Raw genomic sequence first — 8,911 nt, 5'->3', positions numbered from 1 at the left:
ATTAAAATTGTGGCCAGGAAGCTGTTCACAAACTCTCGCACACAAACAAACAGAGGGGTAAAACATAAACTACTTCCAACTTGTGACTAGAATGCTGTTCACAAACAAACTCTTTCTCTCACACACACACACAAACACACAAACAAAGGGCAAAACATAACCTCCTTCCGACTGTGACTAGGATGCTGTTCACAAACAAACTCTCACCCACACAAGTTACAAACACACAAACAGGGGGTAAAACATAACCTCCTTCCAACTTGTGACTAGGATGCAGTTCACGAACTAACTCTCACACACACAAACAAAGACACAAATTACAAAGACACAAACAGGGTGTAAAACACAATCCCCTTCCAACTTGTGACTAGGATGCAGTTCACAAACAAACTCACACACACAAGTTACAAACACACAAACAAGGAGTAAAACATAACCTCCTTCCACCTTCGTTGGCGGAGGTAACTAATACCCAATTGTGCAAATGAATAAATAGAAAAAGGAATAGATATAATACCAACTAGAAATATGCTGTTTCACTGCCATGCTATTCTGCATATCATCATCGTCTCCCAATTGCACGTTGGAAAGATGAGCCACGCTACGTTTAGGAGCATTTTCGAAGACCATTTTACTGTTGTCCTTCAAAACCATTCTTTTGTCAAGGATAAGGTCATAATGTCATAAGGTCGTCGATGTATTTTTGCTCTTCTTGGAAGAATAAACTGGATTTATCTCACCGAAAGAACTTGCGTTTTAGAATAATGCGTGTAAAAGTTCAGGCCATAGCAATACATGTATTATTATCATTATTATCATCACTAGCTGAGCTACAATCCTAGTTGGGAAAGAAGGATGCTTATAAGCACATGGGCTTCAACAGGGAAAATAGCCCAGTATGGAAAGGAAGCAATGAAATAAATAAACGAAGAGAAGTAATAAACAATTGAGATGATGTATTTTAAGAACAATAGCAATATTAAAATAGATTTTTCATATATACCCTCTATAGAGACTAGAAAAAAATACGAAGAGAAATAAGATAGAATAGTGTGTCCGAGTGTACCCTCGAGCAAGAGAACTCTACCCCAAGACAGTGGAAAACCATGCCACAGAGGCTAAGGCACTACCAAAGACTAGAGAAAAATGGTTTGATTTTGGAGTGTCCTTCTACTAGAAGAGCTGGTTACCACAGCTAAAGTCTCTTCTATCCTTACCAAGAGGAAAGTAGCCACTGAAGAATTACAGTTCAGTCGTTAACCCCTTGAGCGAAAAAGGTCTGTTTATAAAGGTGACAATGTCGTTTTGTATAGGCGATTGGACCTACCTACGAAATTCATTGAAGCAACTAACAGTTTCGATTTATCTTTCAGCTGTCGTAATGATATAAAATTTTCATCTTGATTTTATGATTTTTATTGAGAATTTTAAAGTAGGCCTAGTCTTCGTTAACAACGTAATAAAAATATATAACATAACACATGCTATGAAAGATACTGTAATGTAAAGAAATATGTAATGAAACATAAAAGTAAAATTATTTAACTGTTTCTGGGGCCAAAACCTAGACAGGAAATATTTTTTTTTTTTAGCCACAAGTAGTAATTTTTCCTAAGGAAGTCAAAACAAGTGATAAAGCCAGCCGAGACAACTTGTCAACAAGCATACCAAGGATGCCAAAGAAGCAACCTCATTTCATTCCTTTGAAAATATCCTTCTGACACGTTGGCAGGATGCTTTCCCAAGGTCAGAGGAGACAAGCGAACCGCGGGGCACCAAATCCCCAAAGAAAAGTTGAAATTAAACAAATTATACCCTCGGGCACACTATTCCATCTTAATTCTCTTCCTCTTGTTTGTTCGAAGTTTTTGTTAGCTAACAAGGCTTTGAAATACTTATTTCGAAATTATTATTATTATTATTATTATTATTATTAATGATGATGATGATGATGATTTTGATTATTATTATTATTATGATTATTATTATTACTACCCAAGTTACAACCCTAATTGGAAAAGCAGGATGCTATAAGCTCAAGAAATCCAACAGGGAAAAATAGCCCAGTGAGGAAAGGAAATAATGGAATAAATAAACTACAAGAGCAGTAATGAACGATTAAAATAAAATATTTTAAGAACAGTAACAAACATTAAAACAGATCTTTCATATATGGACTATAAAAAGAGATATGTCAGCTTGTTCAATATAAAAAAAAGTTTGCTGAAAGTTTGAACTTTTGAAGCTGTTTAGCATTAACAGTTCAATACAAAATGCTTGGGTTAAGGACTTAGCCTTGAAATTTAATCATATACAGCGTATATCAGTAATGCCGAATTCCTTCCTTTTAAAAGTTTTAAAGGCCGCTCATGAATGACAAGGGCAAGGAATAGTGACATTTTCTTATCAAGCCTTAGAGAGTGACCATATATATGATCAGAGCCCAAGCCCCTCTCCACCCAAGCTAGGACCAAGGAAGGCCAGGCAATGGGTACTGATGACTCACCAGGTAGATCAATAGGCTCCCCCAAATCCCCACCCTTAGCTCACAAGAATGGTGAGGTTGCAGTGACCAAAGAAACTAGCGAGTTTGAGCGGGACTCAAACCCCAGTCTGAAGAACACCAGTCAGGGATGTTACCACATCAGCGAGGAATTCACCACAGTGTGTGTAAATGTATCTGTTCTTACACAGGCACACCATCTGGCTTTTCTTTAATTAAGGTAAAAGTATCTGGTTTCAGTTCTAGTATCATCATCATCTACAGGGAAATCGTCTTCCATCTGATGTGATGATCCCGCTAAGGCCTCTCGCTTTGGAAACTTTATCACTGCAAGTGGTTAAGTCTAGGATCCTGAGGGCTGGCCATCATAGGGTCCTTGCTCTCCTTCTTACGGGCCCCTGTCAAGAATGGGGAGACATTATTAGTCGTCATTCTTGCGTCTAACTGTGGCTCATCGTCTAGCGGGAGGCTGGTAGAATGAGAAACAGTTGTCTTCTTCCTTGCTGCAGAAGTATGTTCCTCAGAGAACTCAATCAACCAGAGCTGGTAGTTCTCTGTCAGTGAAATTTCTCTTGGAGAGAGTGAACTCGATGGGTTCTCACCCAAGTGTCTCCTTTAGGGTTAACCAGAGCTCTGTCCATGTTGCACTTCCTTGAGTTGATCTTGGCTCTTCCTATGCTGGGTGAAGAAATGGGAGATAAGAGATTCTCCCTTCTTGGAGCTTCCAAACTTGTGGGGAAGAGTGGCTGCAATTATTCCTCTGAAAAAGAAGGTAGTTGATAATTCCTGGAGGGAGAAGGCTGAGCCTTCGACGGGTTTCTGGAGCCTTGTAGCCCAATGATCCATTTCCTTGCATTGTGGTCTTGGAAGATGGTCAGGCAAAATAGGGTCAGACAATATCTTAAACCGACTTAATTCTGCTGGAAAACTCATTGATGGTAACCAGAGGGCGAGTGTTTGCGATGACCTCTTTAAGTCACTTGACCTCGTTAACAACAATGACTTTCTTGTCTACCATGAACAGGGAAAGATCGCAAGTCCTGTCTATGGCAATCAGGCGCGCAATGGCGTCTACATTCACGAGGCGAACAAGTGTCGTTCTCTACCGAGGAAAGCTTGTAAAATCACTTGTGAAGAGTGCAATGGGGGCAAGCGAACGTTATCTTCTACTGAAGAATGATCGTAAGATCTTTTATGTGTTGAGCGCAATCGGGGTGAGCAAGCATTATCCTCAACTGAGGAATCTGAGGAATGATCATAAGATCTTTTATGTGATGAGCGCATGCATTATCCTCTAATGAGGAAACAGTATAAGAGCGCTTGACAGAAGAGAATGAGCACTTAAAATGAGGCGAACGACTAAAATTTTTTGTCTTGTCCAGCAATAAAATAAGGAGACGAGCACTTGGAGGATGCATGGCATGAGCAATGAGGTGAAGATCGTTTTAGTGATAGCCTTGCAGGAAGAAACTCGGCGAGTGATCGGCTGGCAATCAGAGGTATGATAAGGCGATGGCGAGCACTTCAAAATGCATCTGGTAAAGGCTCATTCAAGATGAGTTTAGCAAAGGGAGATAAAGCTCCCTGGGGAGGAATATCTAGCAAAGTGCAAGGACAAAGATCTATGCCTATAAGGGGCACAATCAAACTAGTTGTTGGAGCATGCTCACAAGGCACAAGAAGGAGGAACCTGCACAGCAAGCGATGATACACGTGAATTTTGCCTGGAAGCGCATTTGGAACTGCAATGAGACAGACGATCTGGAGAAGTGCTCGCTGAGGAAGCTCATTGTCTGGACAAGGATGAGGGTCTGGAAGTTCTTGGTGATGGTTGTCAGGGTGCAGACTCATCCTTGGATGACGAGAGATACCTCCTCTGAAGGACAGGCCTAGGATCCTCCTGTGGAGGAAGTATCACACCAATGCAACCTGTTTGACCATTAGGTGTCCTCAACAAATAGGACCCAAGTTCCTCACACTTACCATAGTCCATTTCTTTTATCGAGGCATATTTGCACCGACTCGCAGGGGTGCCTTTTAGCTGGGAAAAGTTTCCTGATCGCTGATTGGTTGAACAAGATAATTCTAACCAACCAGCGATCAGGAAACTTTTCCGAGCTAAAAGGGCACCCCTGCGAGTCGGTGCAAATATGCCTCGATAAAAGAAATGGACTATAGCTCTTTTTGCAACTTCCAATTTATGTATATGTGCAGTTTGGATACAAACACCCTGTCCAGGCAAAAGGGGGGGGGGGGAGGGCAATATATGGGACTGTCTGTCATAAATATCTGAAAATTTTGTTTATTTTGCAACCCAATTCATATAGTTTCATTATCACCACCCAAATATCTGTAATTATGACTTTTCACTAAGAATTTCTTCTGGACTAGGTAAACCATTATTCAGTGAAGTGGCATGTATAGTAAAGCTTAATCTACATCCTTTTCATCTTGCTTGGCTTTCTAGAATAACATTTCTAGTGTTCAAATTTATTTCTTCAAACCAATTTATTTAAGGTAATGTGAGGAGGATGTGATATGGTCGAAACACCCACTCTTCAGCAAAGATTTTATACTGATAAAAAGAAATTTAATGGCCATTATTACTGATAACCTTACAGGGAATACCAAATTCAAAGAAAATTTGCTCTGTAGTAGGTAGTAGGTTGCCCACTCGTTGAGATACTACCGCTAGAGTTATTGGGTCCTTTGACTGGCCAGACAGTACTACATTGGATCCCACTCTCAAGTTACGGCTCATTTTTCCTTTGCCTACACGTACACCAAATAGTCAGGCCTATTCTTTCCACATTCTTCTCTGTCCTCATACACCTGACAACACCGAGATTGCCAAACAATTCCTCTTCCTCAAGGGGTTAACTACTGCTCTGTAATTGTTCAGTGGTTACTTTCTCTTGGTAAGTTTAAAAGAGACTCATTAGCTATGATAAGCAGCTCTTCCAAGAGAAGGACACTCCAGAACCAAACCATTGTTCTCTAGTCTTGGGTACTGCCATAGTCTCTGTACATGGTCTTCCAGTCTTGGGGTAGAGTTCTCTTGCTTGAGGATACACCTGAGCAAACAATTCTGTCTTATTTCTCTTCCGCTTTGCTTTTTTTTTATTTTTCATATTATATATATATGAAAGATCTATTCTAGTGTTGTTATTAGTCTTAAAATATTTTATTCTAATTGTTCATTACTTCTCTTGTAGTTCATTTTTTTATTTCCTTTCCTCTCTGGGCTATTTTTCCCTGTAGGAGCCCTTGGTCTTATGGCATCCTGTTTTTCCAACTAGGGTTGATGCTAAGCTAGTAATATAGTATTTTGTATTTTAGTTTGAACACTCTGCAATTCAAATTGACAATCTTCATAATGAAATGACAAAATTATTATTATTATTATTACTATCCAAGCTACAACCCTAGTTGGAAAAGCAAGATGCTATAAGCCCAGGGGCTCCAACAGGGAAAAAAAGCCCAGTGAGGAAAGGAAATAAGGTAATAAATAAATGAAGAGAACAAATTAACAATAAATCATTCTAAAAAAAGTAACAACGTCAAAACAGACATGTCATATATAAACTATTAACAACATCAAAAACAAATATGTCATAAATAAACTATAAAAAGACTCATGTCCGCCTGGTCAACAAAAAAGCATTTGCTCCAACTTTGAACTTTTGAAGTTCTACTGATTCAACTACCCGATTAGGAAGATCATTCCATAACTTGGTAACAGCTGGAATAAAACTTCTAGAGTACTGCATAGTATTGGAAGCATATACATTTGTGACAGTTTTCAATTTGACATACTGTACTACAAAATAAATTGACAGACCAGAAAACAAATGACACTCCCAACAAGGCAATGACAATCAGAAAAAACATTACCAATTGGTCATTACATAAATGACTATCTAGGTTATAAGATTGACAAATGCATTTGAGTTTGACATTTCATCACAATTATTATCGTAATCAAAACAAACAACAAATATGCAGTATGTTACAACGATCACTTTCTTTGTAGACACAATGCAAATGAAACTACAAGACCTGTCACTCTTAACAACCTTACAGGCATTTTGCTGTATCTCATTCACCAGCTTCTGTTATAAACTATGTTAAGCAATTTTGTAACATGGTGTAGAAGAGACATTTAGTACAATACTGTCTTTACTCTATACTGGTCATTTTGATTTTCTATATCCAGCACCTATAGCTCCATTGACTGCAATCGCATAATTGAGAAGTATGAGAATGGTGAAGATTTCTTGACTACAGCAAGAGAACTTGGGTGGATGGTAGAAAGTACACCAACCTTAGCTTTAAGGGAATTGAATTAAACATTGCGAGATACATTTACCAAAGAACCCTGTATCTCTGATTCAACTGTTGCAAGAGCCTTGGAATGTGAACTTCACACTAAAACTGTGTGAAAACGTAACACAGGAGAGAAACTCCGAACCTTTACTAGGATGCAAGGGTAATGTACGCAGATAACATGTAAGCAAGACATTTGCAGTAAGATAGGATAGGACCTACATCGACAAAATGGGATATAATTTGTAAATGAAGAAGGCTTACGGTAGAGCACCTATGGGACAACAAACTCCTACAAATAGTTGGTGGACGGAGAGGCGGTAACATCACATTGCGAGCATTGATTTCCGATGGTGCTGGACTAGTTTATTTTGAGATTCACATACGTGCCCTTACCAAGGAGAAATTTAATAATTTTGTATTCAACTTGGATATCATCCCCAATAAATTCAACCCACTTATCATCATTGATAATGCTTGGTGTCATAGCGATATTGCCGATAGCTTTCCTACGAGATCTTTTGAATATCTACCACCATACTCTCCGTTCTTCATTCCAATTGAGTATTGCTTTTTAAGGGTAAAGGCAAGACTAAAACAGTTGCTTAATGATGTAGCAGATACCTGTATTGCACAGCCAACTCAATGACAAAAGATAACCTTACTGGGTTATCGAGAACAACTTCTGCTTAGTCATTTGGAAATTGCTCCAAGCGTTGTCACTCCACAACTATGTGAATCATTATATGAACACAGTAACGCTTAAATGGAGTGCATTAATCGTCAGGATATTTAGGATTAATCTAGCAATATGTTATAAACAGTAATTGTTGTAAAGTCATGTTATAACATTTTGCTCTGATACACTTCATTACAGAATCTATGACGAATGTCAAATAAAATGTATGATTTTTCAAAGAAACTTGCCTTTTGTCAGAATCCTTTCAATGTTCATCAGTATATATTTCTACATTTCCACAGTTTTGGAGATTGTCAAAGAATTGTGAAGATAGTTATTTACACATTGGGGAGTGCCTTTCATATTTGCAATTTGTCGCAGATTCAAAGAGTATTGATAGTCAATTCTGAAAGTATAAACTGTCATTTAAAATTTTACTTTGTCAAACTTTAAAAAAGATTGTCATTTAGTAATGGAAACAGGTCAGTGTAAAATTGAATATACTGTCGTAATAATAATAATAATAATAATAATAATAATAATAATAATGACAACACCACAGGTACAAGATGGAGGCATATGTTTGAGGACTTACGTAAAAAATATCTGCGCAAATAGAACACTCAATTTGTTACAAGCCACAAATGGTTTAATTGGTTCAAGAAATATTTTAGTTTAAAAAATATTAAAATCCAATAAGAAGATACTGATGCTGTTACCATTGCTACCAAGGAATTTCACAAAACTTTAAAATCATCATCAATGAACATTAAATTCCCCTGGAACTCTACGTTCAATGTTAGTGAGTCATGATTACTCTGGATGAGTGCGCCCGATCGTTCATTTATTTCATAGGAAGAGAAAAAGATGGCCAAAGAGAGACCATCTTTAATATCAGGGGGAAACGTTACTGGCGATTTTAAACTTGAACCTTTATTAGTCTACAGTGTCGTTATACCCTGGGCCCTCAAAAGCATCTTGAAGTCAACGCTTCCCATGATTTGGATGGCTAATCCAAAGACATGGGTCACAATGGCCATTTTCTATGGATGGTTTATACCATTTCAGGGTTAAAAAACTTCTTTAAAGGGTTACAATGATTCTAGATAATGTCCGTGGACATATTAACGACATGAACCCAAATGTAAAACATAGTTTTCTAGCCACCCAACACCACCTCTCTTGTACAAACCATTGGACCAAGACATCATGGGGATATTAAAGTGGTACTGTTTATGGAGTACTTTACGCCAGGCAGTAAATGCTTTTTTTGGTAGAGGATGAGATGAATATTCAAGTTTTGAAAGGCAAACACTATATATCAAGCAGTGTTAAACATAAGCAATTCTTGCGCCAAAGTGATTCAATCGGCAGTGAACAGTGTTTGGCAAAAACTGTGCCCC

The sequence above is a fragment of the Palaemon carinicauda genome, chromosome 9 (genome assembly GCF_036898095.1).
Source record: "Palaemon carinicauda isolate YSFRI2023 chromosome 9, ASM3689809v2, whole genome shotgun sequence".
Lineage (NCBI taxonomy): Eukaryota > Metazoa > Arthropoda > Malacostraca > Decapoda > Palaemonidae > Palaemon > Palaemon carinicauda.
This window is presented reverse-complemented; position numbering follows the sequence as displayed.